Here is a 13921-nt window from a genome sequence, read left to right on the forward strand (position 1 = left end):
TGTGAAAATAGTGGACAGATGTACAGCTACAGGCAAACTATATGTAAATCTGGGATGATCTTCTATTGTAGTAGCAGAATTTCTTTGTACCAAGGTGTCCAAATCCATGAGGAAACGTGTGGGCTGTAACGTGCAGTGGGAGTTGTGTTTGTCCCCGCCTGAGGAGGGTGGCAGACCACAGTGGCTGCAGATTTTTGTGAGGGAAAAGGAATGGAAATGTGGCTGAAAAGCAGATGAGGTTTGGGGGTCAAACTGTTTCCAACTCCTGCACGTGTGTGGCATGACCCTGAATTGCACCAGGCTGATTTTAACTTGATATTAAATAGTTACAGTACTTTCTGTACTTGATACACTCCTGTTCCTCTGAGCAGTCTCCTCGTTTAGGAAACAAACTGGTATTGGGATGAGTAAACCAGAAAACAAGCATGTTGCAGCAACTTTGACAGCTTATGAAAACACAGTCCGGCTCTGCGTGGACTGGTGTGACAGTGTGGCTTTTACCCTAAGTGTGAAACGCTGCTTAAGTGACATTATCTCGTGTAACAGCAACCTGGTCGCGCTAATGACAGGTAAGGCTGAACAGCCCGGCTGACTCCTAAGTAATTTTTTAACAACGTCTGTCACTTGGGCTGTAAATTCCTATACCAGGCTTTTGTCTGCAAGGTAGTGGTACTGCCAGCAATCAGTTGGCTTTATTTAATTGTCCTTGTCATGAAAGGCTCCAGGGAAAACTGGTGATTACATGTTTCTCGTTTAAATTATTTTTTGAAGAGATTCTGCATGCGCAACGCCTCATTTCTCGTTTGCCGCAGCCTCGCTAACATGATTTTCTACCTTCCTCTGCCCTTTCTCCCCTGCTGTCCCATCCACAGTGATCATGGGCCTGATTGAATTCTCGTCTCCCTCTACTGACACCAGAAGGAAAAGAGAGGCTGCGGTATATTGCAGGCACGCCTAAGGAAACTACAATCTGTGTACACAAAATGAAGTTATTTCAGATATGTCCAGGTTGAAAGAAATTGCTGTTTCTTTTCGCCATCCCCTATCTCATGGTTAGTCAGGTTTAGAATTAAATGTTGGTGTCACTATTCAGTGACAGCTGGCTCTGAACACGGCTGCAAGAATCCTGGCAGCAGCGATGTTACACCCAGCTCCTTCCACCTGGTTTCTGCTGCACCTCCCGAGGTATTTCATCCATTTCAAACCATTATGAAATCCTTATATGATAGAGTATACAATTGCTCACACAAATGTTCAATCCTTTTTTGATGCCGCTTAATCTCTTGGTTTCAAGGCTACGATAGAACAGTTCATCAGTCTATCATTGCGTTGTGTGTGTTTCCTTTTATTGTTTTACATTTGCTGCCTCTCTGTTCCCCTGAAGATATAAATGAGAATAACAATGGCAAACAGGAATGCTTGACCTAAGGATACACCCTGCAGTTTAATGCTGTGGTTTTGTATTGCCTGGTTTCTCTTATTTTGAAAATGTTCCAGTTATTTCTGTGAATGGACGCTTTTCCAGGGCGTTTTTCTCGTTTTTATATACGTCTGTGTGCCTTGAAATGGGCAAGCAAACTGGTAAGCAAAGTGCTTGTGTAAAGAAACTCTCAGCAGGCGCCTGGTTTCACTCATGCTGAGACCTGCGGATAAACCACCAGCTGTGGCCTCTGAATGCACTGATTAAAAAACCCCACACAGGTAAAAATTAGCTTTGGAAATATAAAAGCAAGGAAAAACAATGACTTACGTAGCAGTTAGTAAGAATGTATCACAGGAAAGTAAAATTGGCAGCAGCAGGGCTCCTGCAGTCATGGTCTTAATAAATTGCTATGGATCTGAACTGGCTATTTATTATCTTTAATCCTATTGGTCTACTAGGAATGAAGGAAAATAATTACTAATGACAGATTTTAGTTAGAGTTAATTTATTAGTGGTGGAACTAATTGCATGTTCCAGGTGTTCATCAGTTTAGCAAGACAACATTTAGCTATCAAATGTTCCAATTACAATGTGGTTAATTAAACATGATTAAACTGGGTTTGCAAACACGCAACTAATTATATATAATTACACTTGTAGTGGGTTTATGGTATGCATCATGCAAGATATATGTGATTTTAAAAAACTGCTTCTTGTCAGAGACACTACCTTATGCTCGTATGTTCATATATAGGTATTGACAGCTTGCTGTGTTTTTAAGCCAGAAATCAACGACGGAAAAGTTGTAGTGAGATTCTAAATTAGCAGAGCAGTTAAGAACCATTAAAAAAAGCGGGGGCGGGGGGAGAGTGGAATCTACAACTGAGCGCAGGAAGTCTTGTGTGAATTGGTTAAAGTTGGTAGTTCGTGGCTATTTGAATTCCTCTGCTATTAAAGCAGCACGGGCTGGTTCTCAGCCTGCCTCAGGGGCAGGGCGTGGGGAGAAAGCTCGCCCCGTGACACCTGGCGTTCACCAGTGCGCACCAGAGCTTCGAAAGAGCGGGAACTGCTGCGTGAAGCGGCTGCGCTGGCGGACATTCACACCACGCCTCGCGCCCCTTGGGCCGCAGCCCCGCCCCGCGCGCCACCGGTGGCGCCCACAAGATGGCGCCCGGGGGCTGGTGATGTCGCCTCACAGGGGACACCGCGCCAAGGTAACTAAACTCGTTCCCGCCGGTAAAGTGTTCTGTTGATGTTTGTCCCAGGGTAGTGTAAACGCCTGTGCTGCCTCATAACTTAAAAGCTGTGGCGTGGTTCAAGTCTTTGGTGTTTGCGGTCAGTTATTATCCTTTTGAGCGCCTGGCGGCTTTGTCGAGTACCAAGCCTCTGCAACTGCACTTTAGGTTTAATTCACATCCTAATGGATGCACACGGAATAGAAAACATTGAAACAAATGCTGACTGCAGATGAATGTTACAGGGAGAGCTATATCGAGGCTGCTTTCTAATTTGGTGTGACCAGGTGATTTGCATTCTGGAGAAAGCAGGTCAGTCTTGCTTAAAAACCTGTATTTGCAGTGATGGTGCACACACCACAGCTATCAGTTCTGCCCTAATGAATTTACTGTTTGCTGTTTGTATGAGATTCGCAGAGCACAGTTTATTTTGTTTTGGTTTTTTTTTGTTAAACTTTTTAGCTCGTTCTTGCATGCCTGAGTGTTCATGGGAATATAATGCTTGTTTACCAGAGGATGTTTGCATGTGTCTCAGGTATCTGTATAAATATAGTGGAGTATGCTCATGTTCAATCCCTCTTCCCTTGCATACAATTGCACGGTCATACGATTGGGAATCTACAATAGTGCCAGGCAGCAATTGCAAATCCACAGTAATACAGGCATCTCAGGTAAGAAACCATGCCCTCTCTTCCCTAGTCATCCGTGACCATTAGCCTAATAGTGATAGCGAAACTAAATGAAAGTCAATAAACAATTGCAAATACTTTAAATTGTGATTTTTATTTGAAGTCTGTTCTATCCTGACACAGATATTTTCTGTTTTCTCTTTTTGTGTGCCACATGTACCAGAAAGGGAGAGGAGTTCTTCCTCTAATTGAAATTCATCTTATGCAGACATCTAGTGCCAGTAGGATATACTGGAAATACTAAAACTACAATGGATTTATAACTCTCCTGAGGGGTTTTCCTGAACCAGGAGATCAGATTTCTGTCCTGCATTGAAAGTGAATTTTGCATTGAATTTTCCTGTCCTTCTCAATACAATCACCTGGGCTGTCACACACAGCATTGAGAAGCAGCATGGCTGTGCCAGGTGAGCATCCAACCTGGCAAGGCCTCTCATTTGGGGAGAAAATACCTTTCCTCACATGTTGAGGATAATCCAGAGATGGCCTTTGGATGGAGCAGGTTTTGCTCTTGCCCCCTGGCCTTGCTGGGCTCCTGTTAGTTTCCCTACTGGTTGATAGAGAATTTACATTTACATAACTTATTCCAGGGACAGTTAGATGCCCAAAGAAACTAATGATGCATGTGACTGTGGCCGAGAGGTTGAAGTGTTACGATGTTAGGATTCAGCAGCCCTGAATTGGTGCTGTTCTGGGAAGAAATGGGAAAATGGAAAGAAGATGGCTAGTGCTCCCCTAGCACCTTCGTACTATAGTGAAAAATTCAAACAGAAAAAAATAACATCTCTGGGGATAGTGACATACTCTGATTTCCCTGCAGCCGATTCCTGCATGTCTGTCTGTCTGTCTTTAGGCTGGTGAGTGACTCCGAGATGAGCTGGTGTTAGAGCCCGCAGGCTTTGTGAGCCTGGGTGCAGGATGAATGTCTGTGGGTGGGTGTGTGGCTGCTCGTGACACACACAGTGTCTGTGATGGTCTCCACGGGAGCGTGCTACACACGGGGTACAGGGACTTCTCTGGCGCCTGCCAATGTGCTCCTGAACCAGGATGTGGCCCACTGGGGCTCCTGGTAGCCCCCTGCTTGTTGCTGTACTGGCTGTGGAGGCCTGGAAATGGCATTAAAAAGTTTGGTCTTTTATTTTCCTTTCACGAGCAACAAATTACAATGGCATGAAAGAGGATTAAAATAAAATATTGTACTGTGTGTTTTAGGTGGCTTTGTACTTCTCTCTGACAAGGAGGCTAAAACAGAGCAAAATAATATTGAGTAAGTGTCTGGTCTTTACTTAAGTGCTCTTGAAAGTTAATAAATCCACTTGTGCCCTAAAAATGTTAGCTTTTCAGTTCGGAGGGGCTGGGGAAAATTTCACTGGGCTTCTCTGGCTTTAAAAGGACGGCAGGGCTGAAAGCAAACTATGATGAGCTTGTTTGCTTGTGTCTTGATGGGATTAAGATGGGGTGCTGTACTGTCACTCAGATGATGTTTTCTGTATATTTGACCATTGCAGTTTGCAAACAACCCATTAGCTAATGTATTTATGCTTCTGGAGGCTGATGCTGAGTGGTGATGGTCTCTTCATCTTGCATTTGTTACATAAAAATTTAATGTAATTTGAAAGAGTTTGGGTAAAGAACAGCAAAAAGGCAGGAAGGTGGGTTTTCTCTTTGTGCTTGTTAATACAGATCTATAATTTGAAGGCTTTGAAGAGCATTAAAATGCATCAACTTTTAATGGAACTGCAAGGGAAAACAAAATTAATCCCTGACTTAATCTGCCACTGAAACTTTGTTCTTGAAAGTTGAAAAGGGATGTAAAAGTCCTTCTGAGCTTCAGAGCGCCCCTGGTGCTGTACCCCACCTCTGGCCACATCGCAGCATGGCTGGGCAGGGAGAAGGGTGACAGTAACGTGCAGATGCCTGTGTGTGACAGTTGGATTAGTGGTTTTGATCTTACTCATTTACAGTGCACAATCCCCTTTCCTTCCCCCCTCCTGGAGAAGGCGTCTCCCTGTTTCGGTGAGCTTTGGTGGTGAGGTACTGATGCTGGTACTTGCTGCTACCTTCTGGGTGAGATCTTTGCCTTCAGGTTTTTAAGACCAGCTTAGCAGTGGATCAAGCACAAGGTTATGCTTGCCAAAGCCTGCTAAAATGGTGAGGAGAAAAAAAAAGTACAAAAAACTGCATGAAAATCTTCAACAAATTGCAGTGAAGCTGCTTAATGACTGAAGAAAGGGCTAACTAAAAGATGAAAGAAAATTACTTGGAAACACAAAGTGAATTGCTACAAAATGGATATTTATGCATGAGCAGGTTTGTGAAGTCTTGCTCTCTGCTTCAAGTATGCAGTTAATGAACAAAACCTTGGATGGTTCTGTTCAGTTGTAATTATTACATGATTTGTCTGTGCGGTGAGAGGAGAGATAAAAAAATAAAGGCAGCTGAGGGTAGCAGGTGGTGAAGGTGAGCAGGGGGGTGTGCGGCAGCTTGGCCTCTCCTGCACCAAGCAGAGGATGCTTTTGCCCTCCGTGTCTCAAAGGGGATCGTGCCACCTACGTACATGAGCAACACTACTTCATAATTACTCATAAAATAATGAGATGTGTGATCGCACGCCCAAGAGACCATCTGCAGACTGTACGCGTGTACGTTAATCCCTGTTTTTGCATTGGGGGATGTGTGGGGTGCCCGTGCCCAGGGCGGGCAGTGGGGTTGAGGGTCTCTAGGGGGAGAGGCTGAGGCTGCCCTGGGCACGGCTGGTTCTGGTAGCCGCTTGCTGCGCCCTGCTGAGCCCCTTGGCGCCATGGGGACACCTGGGAGGCAAACAGTGTGGGGAGAGGCAGAGGGGTCTGGAGTGAAGAAGGGAAGGTGAGGTGGGGAAAAGGAGCAAGAGAGAGTAATTTAGCTTTGTTTTTCATCACCCAAACCTAGTTTAGTTGGTAAGAAATTAAATTAATTTTCTCCAAGTCGAATCTGTTTCACCTGTGACAGTAATCAGTAAGGGATCTCCCTGCCTGTATCCATCTTTGTATCCTGACCCACCAGGTTTTTCACTGTGTTTTCTCCCCTTGCTGAGGAGGGGGAGTGAGAGAGCAGCTGTGTGGGCATCTGGCAGCCAGCCATGGTCACCCTGCCACAGAGAAATACTCGTCAGCCTCTGAAACATAACTGTGGTGGGGTTAAGAAGAGGTTCTTGTACTGACTGCTGCTGGGACCTTGTGCTCTCCAGCATGTGTGTGGTCATGGGGAGTGTCCTGGAGGCACTGTTCCCCAGGTGTGTCAGGAATCAAAATGCCAATTGTACCATCCGGGACCCCATACACATACTTAGACATGAAATTGTCTCTTCTGAAGCAATGACTGGATGACTTACATATATATTAATGATTTTAAACAAGATTTTTTGCTGCTTGTTAATTTTATTTATTTATTTGCAACAGGTGGTTTGGGGCCAGCATTGTGTTAGCTTGGCAGGCGAGAGCCACAAGGAACAGGGTAGAGCTGCAAGGAAGATGGTGCGGTAGAAGAGACGATGGCCCTGCTGAAATTCATGCCACACTGGCAAGGCCAGAGAAAGAAATCGAGAAGCACATATGCAAACCCTGTTTGCCATCAGGGTTTGCATATTTTAATGTACAAAATTTGCTTACATAATGGCCAGCAAACACTGGAAGGCCAGAGTTTTAACCTGGCAGGTCTCTGGGCTGCATCCCCGCTGGGTTTGGTGGCATTTCCTTAGATTTTTGGGGGGGTGTGTAGGTAAGAGCGAGATGCGTCCTGCTCTCACACAAGAAGCACAAAGCAGTTAAATACTAATTGTGGAAAGGCGAGTCCTCACTGTTGCCTGGTTTGAGGTGACACCCCAGTTTTGTACCCAGGGGTGTGCAGCAGCTTCTGCTTGGAAATGGAAATGCTTAATCCCAAAGTGCATTTTATGGGAACTGCAGGTGGCAGTAGGGGATAAGTTTTACAGAAAAAAAATTCCTTTCTCCACAGTAGTTTGGCATATGGCAAAAATTTGAATCTCTGCAAAGAAGCCTTCTCTTAAAGCCAACGCTCCATATTTTGAAGGACTCGTCAGCTCCTTTTAGATGTAATATTTTCAATAACTCTGACACTTCCTGTTCCCTTTGGGATGCCCTGCACTGCTTTGCCCTGGGCTGGGTTTATGGTGGTTGTTTTGCAGCATTGGCATGGGTCTGTAAATGCTCATTTTATTACTGGCTATATAACTTAAGTGTATATTAGTTACATTTACCACAATCAAAATCATGTCCATTTGAATTTAAAAAAGATGTGAATTGCTGTACATTAGCTATAGGACTTGCAAGTCCTGTGCGTTACACAGAAAGATCTTGAACGGATCTGAACGATCTTAAATACAGGAGATTTTATCAATCTTGGTTTGGTTTCTAGTCACCGAGAAAAATCTTAATTAAAGGATTTGCAAAGAAATAATGAACAGACTGTTGTCCCTCATACTCTGTGTATTTTTGGCTTAGGGGTTATCTGTCATCTAGTGCTTTCTCATTTAGGATACACACATTTATTTGTCTGGTTCAGTCAGAATAAAGAATGTACTTACGTGTATTGGATGCCATGGGGAACTTGAGAGAGACAATGCACTGAAAGGTGCATTTGTGTGGTTCAGGCAGCTCATTGTATAAACAGATGCATGCACATGTGCTGTTTATACACTGGGATCAGCCAGCAGTGTGTGTGGTTTTCTGTTTTTTAAGTTATGTTGTGCTGGATGATGATTAAGCTGGTAAAACTTTGCAAAACAACCAAAGTGGTTATTTCTGAGCTCTGAGGTGAGGCTGAGTATGGAAGAATTGGTTTCTAAAATGTACTAATTGTTGTTACTGATAAAGTTGTACTATTGTAAGTGAAAATCCTAGAGGGGCTCATTCTGATGCTGGCGGGTTCAGTTCAGAATCTGCAGTGAAGTTTCTTGGTAGCATGTTTTCCAATTAAAAAGCAATAGCGAAGTACTTAAATGCATTGCTGGGAATTAAATACTGCTCTAGAGCTAATTGCTTTTGTTGGTAGTTTTTCAGATGTACACCAGAAAGATGACAGGTTGGACTGTGAAGGACTCATCTGTGTTTTAAAAGCCTACCCTGGCATGAAACTCTCCCATGTTGTTTTCTACCTTGTGCTTCTTCCTGGCACTAAGCACTGATTACAAGACATATGTGCACATTTGCTCCTGGTTGGAGCAGGAGTGTCGGTGAATTCTCTGTACAGGAGCCAGCGCTGTTAGAGAGCACGTACCGGCCTCCCAAAGGGAAATACTAACATACAGTATGATGTAGAACTGCATTACCTATTAAAAAGCAATTATTTAGGGCATGTAGAAAAGAGAGCATATTATAAATTAAACAAAGAACAAGATGCATTTTAGTAACTTCCTGAGTAATGGGAGATCTCAGACTGTGCATGTAGGGTTTTACTGTCAGTATGCTGTTCTCTGGGAGGATCCTGGGCAGGGGGCTCAGGAGGGACAGAGGTGTTCAGTGCACGTAATCAATCACAGTTTAAGGAGAATTAGCTCAAGCTGCACTCATGGATCCTTCCTATTCCCTTATCACAAACATTTGTCTGAATTTATTTGGCTGAACGTCTGCTGAAAGCAAATGTCAGGGTTGCGTTGCCTGCCCTGAATGCTGAATTTGGCTTGTGTGCAGGATCATGACTGTACTTGTCCAATCAAGGGAGAGCTGAAGCGCACCTTAACAATTATAATCAAAGCGACACAGCTCAAATTATGAATGTTTGATCCTCAGAGCTTATAATCAACCCAGAGAAGAAACACCCCAGAAGCTATTTTATTGAATACATTTAAATAATGCATTAATTTTAAAAAATAATTGCATATGAGCAAATGGCTAAGTTAATCAAAGTATTAATTTGTTCAGCTCTTAGGGATATGTAAAAACTTAAATAATGTGTAAATATCACATTTGGCATGTGCATACTTAACACTAAATATGAGTTAGATGTAGTGCACACATAGCTGAATAGAGACTATGTAAATGTGCTTTAATGATGCTTAATGGCAGACTGATATACATCAGGTTTGGAAATGGTATAGGAAATTGCACAATTCCAGTTTTGATGCACAGGTTGTTGTGTATTTCCCTCATGACCCGGCTCTTGGTGCAGAATCCCAGTCAATGTCGTGGGTGGAGACATGCTGGTAACACACAGGCTTCTGGCAAAACTTGTTGCATATACTATATTAAATGCAGAGTATGTCTGTATTTATGAAGTGTCCCAAACTGTGCAGCTCAGCTGGAAAAAGATGCCCACACCAGGTTGTGGGTTGCAGGACTCACGCAACCCAAACAGGTTGGGGTGGAACTTCCCAGGGGCCCCCTTGGGAGCTGCAGTCTTTTCTGGGAGTGATCTAGGAAGATGAGAACCTGAAATAGCTTGTGGTGGTCTCTTGGCAGATATCTTGGGCTGGCAGAAAACTCCAGTGGCCTTCACTGTAGCTGGGCCACCCTTTATGGGCTGTCGGGGTTTGCAGCGTTTGTGTCTGTGCCAAGCAGACGGCGGCTGCGGCAGGGAGCGTGGTGATATCATGCCAGTGCAAATGATAGCGCAGAAAGCCGATATTTAAAGTTGAAGTTAACACGTCTGTGATCCTACTGTGCCGGCTTTGTAAATGTGATATATTCATGGGGAAAAGTACTGTGCTCTTTCGTAGATTGACAGGAGGTTTTCATTTCTTACAATGTACCAGTCTTGATCTGATTTAGCTGTTTCTACCCTAGCATGTGGCAGTGGTGTGGTATATTAACAGTCTCGCAGCAGTCTTCAGTGGGCTCAATAAAATTAATGTGATTATTAGTCAAATACTGGCTGACGATTTTCTTAGGCTGGGCTCTGACAAGAGTTGTGGTTGGGAAATTATGGTTTTCTTTTGTTATTTCATTTCACTTAATATTGATGTGTGGGGTGATATATATGGTGGTTATTTTTTTTTTTAAATAGGCTCTTTATCCTGACTCACTCAGAGACTGGAGTCTGGTATTTGTATTAAATATTGTATCAAGTGATTTGCAGTAGCTGTGGGGTTTAGTGGGATGAGAGCTATTTGTTTTTTACACAGAAACCCGTGGTTCCTTTTGTTAGGGCTTTGGATTGCTTTTATACTCTGTTATCACAGGAGAAATGCAAATGCTACTGAAAAATTATATTTTGATTACAGACACAAGTAGCAAAGAAGCATTACAGAAGAAGTTAGGTTTGTCTGCTTTTTCTTCTTCTTTTTTAAATATGGAAATTATATTCTACTGCCCTCCTGCTGAGAAAATAACAGGTAGAAGCTTGGATGAAAAATGTACCATTGCAACCACTGTCAGCGTGGGCTTTAGTGGTCCAGCCCTGTAGGAAGTTAGAGGGGAAGGCAGCTCAGGGCTGGCACATCTTTTTGGGGATTTCTAGGGTGATGTAAAAAAAACAGACTGAGAATGGGCTGAATGTGGAGAAGCCAACGTGTGATTTTTTATTTTTTTGTTTGTTTGTTTGTTTTGTTTTGCACCCAGATGAGCAGCGATGCTGTGGCAGCTGGCTCAGCGGGAAGGCTGCGTATGAGCAGGACAAGGAGGGGGAGCGGCTGAGGTGCTTGCGAGGGGCTGCTTGTCCCACAAGGAGAAGCCAGCAGGGGCTTTTTCTGCCGGCCGCCTCCAAACTGGAGCTCCCAGTGGCTTTCCCTTCGTTTTGGTGATGGCTCTTACTCCCTGCCCAGCCCCATGGTAGTGCTGGGGAAAACTTATGGAATTGTAGAATGTCCTGAGTTGGAAGGGACCCACAAGGGTCATCGAGTCCAACTCTTCTCCCTGCAGCTTCATCATGCTCGCTGTACACATGCTCTTCTGTTCCTCCTTGGCTTATTTATCTTAACTCATTAAAGTAAATGTATGCATTTATTGCTGTTTCCCCCTAGGAGGGGGTGACACTGTCCTTGGGCAAGGCTGTGCTCTCTGGGAGCACCTGACACTGTCTGGATGTGATGCTGGTTGGTCTTCACTGGCTGGTCTGCCTTTCTTCATCCTTGGTGGCTTCTGAAATATGCATCCTTTGGATTTTCTGTCACCAGGTAATCTGATCAATGTAATGAATGGCTGCCAAAATTCAGGGGGGCCCTTGAAGCTGATACACAAAGTATATTACATTATTAACTGACCTGTTGCACCTTAAGTTATTTCCTTGCTCATGAAGAACAGCTATTTAATTCTGTCCTTCTGCAGCTCCTGAAGAAGAGCAGGGAGGAGTAATCAGAGCATTTTGTGGAGGAAAAAGACCCTTTCCAGCCAGCTGAAAGACATGCAAACTCCATTTCATCTCAGCTTATAAGACAGCATTAGAAAAGTGCTATAGTTCTGCTTTTCATGTTATCTAGTACATCAGGAACAGAAAGCAGTGCATTTAATGTTGCATATTTAAATGTGCTGGCATTTATCTATTCAGCCACGTTTACTAGAGTAATTACAGGTTAGATTAGGTGTGATGCTTGGTGACCTTTAAGGAAGGGACCAAAACAAAAGGCAAAACAAGTTTTACAGATGCTAGGCAGAACAAAACCTTCAACTACTTGCCATGATCTCAGTATGTATCAGGAAAGTAAAAGACTTGATGCAGGGAGAAGAGATTCTGATAGGTCTCAGTAAAAAATTCACATAAAGCAAAGACCACCACACCAACAAAATAAACCACAGTTGCCTCTGTGATAGCTAGGGGGGAAAAAGGTTGCAATCCTCCAGTTACAGTTTTTGAAAACATAGAATAATCAGTGCTAGCAGCAAAAATAGGATTCTCCTGATATTTTTCAATTTTGTCTCAACTGTTAAACACTGATTAGATTAAATACGAGTTTGTTATTTAAATGTGAAAATAATTTATGGCAGCACAAGATAGAAATTGGAACTCAAAATATTAATGTTGGCTATTTATCTACTGGTTGCCTCCCATGCAAACCATTAATTTGAGCACTCAGGTGTTTTCATGCTTTCTGTGGGAAGCTTTTATGCTATTTGCATAGAGAAATTGCTTATTTCCAAATTATGTCTCTCAGACTGAAAATATTTCCCTGGACTGGTGTTGCTGCTGTTGCCTGTGGAGCCTGCCCGGGGAGAGTCTGTGTGCCTGTCCTGCTGGCGGCTGCCCTGGCCCCATCCTGGCATGACCACAAATCCTCTTCCCATCACATGGTTTTGCAGAGCATAAGGAAAGCAGCTGGTGGCCTCTTTGGTCCCAGTTTGGGGCAGCTTGTGCTCCAAAGGCAGTATGCTTTGCCCATTGAGTGAGTATGAAACCTTGGCAAATCGAGCAGCTGGAGAAACCGCTGCTAGTTTCAGTAGGGCTGGGTTCAGGTGCTGTGGCAGGGAGGTGCCAGTGCCCCACTGAGGATGGGGATTTGCCAACCATGGCAGCTTTGGGATGGCTCTCTTTCAGAATGGAAAAAATTTGCCCAAATGCCAGTGTTGCCATGAGTGATCCCCTGAGTTTTTTCTTAATTTGGTTTTGGATATTTGCTTCATTTTGTCTCCCCTGAGCATCCATATGTATGAGAGAGATTTTATTAATTTCCCTCCATCAAATTCAGAGTCCTCTCAGCACAGGTCCTGTGCCTGTGTGTCCCCGTTTGAATTGCTTTAATAACAGAGTTACAAAAGCAAAAATTTTGCCTGGGCAACAGAACTATCATGTAGATTTTAACCTTAATATTAACTTCTAGAATATTTTCCCTATGCCACCTGTGGTGGGCTGTAATTGTATCTTCCCTTTTACTGGGAGCACCTGGAACTGCTCTCTCACTAATATCACTGGTGTCATTTCTTTCCTAAAGGAAAAACTAAGGCTGATTCTCCTTTAGATGAGAGTTGACTTCTCTTATATATGTGGTTATGCAAAGCTATGTAGACTTACCCTGGGATTTTGCAGACTTTCATCTGTGACCTGTTGCGTTTCCATGGCACTATTGCGTATGTTCCCAGACCACTGCCTGTTTTGTTTTTCCAGGGGACAAAACAACTGCTCGCCCCCAAACTTCCTGTTGAGGCTTGGCTGAGGAAGGACAGTGAACTGCAGGACGCAGTAGCTTGATATCTGTGTTACAGGTCATAGAGTCTCTCTTCCTTTTTGTCAAGCAGGTTCTAGTTTCTCAAAAATACTTAATAATAAAAAATTACTTTGGATTGCTTGAGCATTACACTTTCTGAAATACCGTTTGACAAAAAGGTGGGTTCAGTGATGCCCACTGTTAGTAGCGTGAAAAACTTCGAAAAACAGTTCTGTAATATAAGTCTTGGTTGGTAGTTTTCTTTTGTTGCTTATTCTGGGTATGCTGATTTGTCCAAACACCCACAGCTGAAGATTATGGGCATTGCCGTAGCAAAGCCTAGCAATTATATCCCCTTTTCTGTGCCAGCCTGGAGGCTAATCCCTGTGTCCTTTTGTTTCTCTTCCTTTGTTCCCTGCTAGAAAGGAAAATGCCCCTGACCTGTCACCTTGGCTTTGCATTTTTAAAGTTTTGTGTGTTTTTCTAGAGATGACTGGAATTTTCC

Source organism: Columba livia, chromosome 6, assembly GCF_036013475.1.
Source record: "Columba livia isolate bColLiv1 breed racing homer chromosome 6, bColLiv1.pat.W.v2, whole genome shotgun sequence".
Taxonomy (NCBI): Eukaryota; Metazoa; Chordata; class Aves; order Columbiformes; family Columbidae; genus Columba; species Columba livia.